Consider the following 728-nt stretch of genomic DNA (forward strand, 5'->3'; position numbering starts at 1 on the left):
GAAATGCACCTCGCATGAGTTGTAAATCTTGACTTATTGATTTTGGGGACCCCCTGATTGACTTGTTAATATTTTTGCTTTTATACCCATTCAGCATCTGATTAATTGGTCCACATCGTAGCAATCAAACGCATTGTTTATTGGTTAATATTATTGTTGAGATACACATGTTAAATTAGTTAATATCATTGTTAAAATAAACATGTTTAATTGGTTAATATCATAGCTTCAAGGAAGAATGATGATTATACATTAGATATCATTTAACTATAAGACATTTTAATTTTGCATTGACCCATTAATTGGCGAATATTACGTGATTCTCTCATTGTTTATGTTTAAATATGAGAAGAAAACGTACGATAGCTCTGTAATTGCACGCATTCTTGATATTGAATTTTTGTTCTCGAAACAATCTCATCGGTGAGATAGACGACTAGTGTATAAATTTTAACCGAGACGTGGATAATGTGTGGCAATTTTCTGTGAGTATGGCGGCGAAGTCTTAAAAAAAATTGTACCATATATCTATATGTACGTTACTAGATACAAATAATACAGAGATAAATAAAGGCTACAAACTACAAAAAAAATAAATTTGCTGCACGTTTGAAGCAAGACATCAGATCATCTGACGGAACTCGGACCTTTGTGTACAATAAAGATATTCTGTCAGTTTGTGGATACGAATGATCACTGCGTGTTGTAAAAAATGCACAGATCAGTTA

This window comes from Plasmopara halstedii (genome assembly GCF_900000015.1).
Source record: "Plasmopara halstedii genome assembly, contig: Scaffold_3111, whole genome shotgun sequence".
NCBI classification, from domain to species: Eukaryota; Oomycota; class Peronosporomycetes; order Peronosporales; family Peronosporaceae; genus Plasmopara; species Plasmopara halstedii.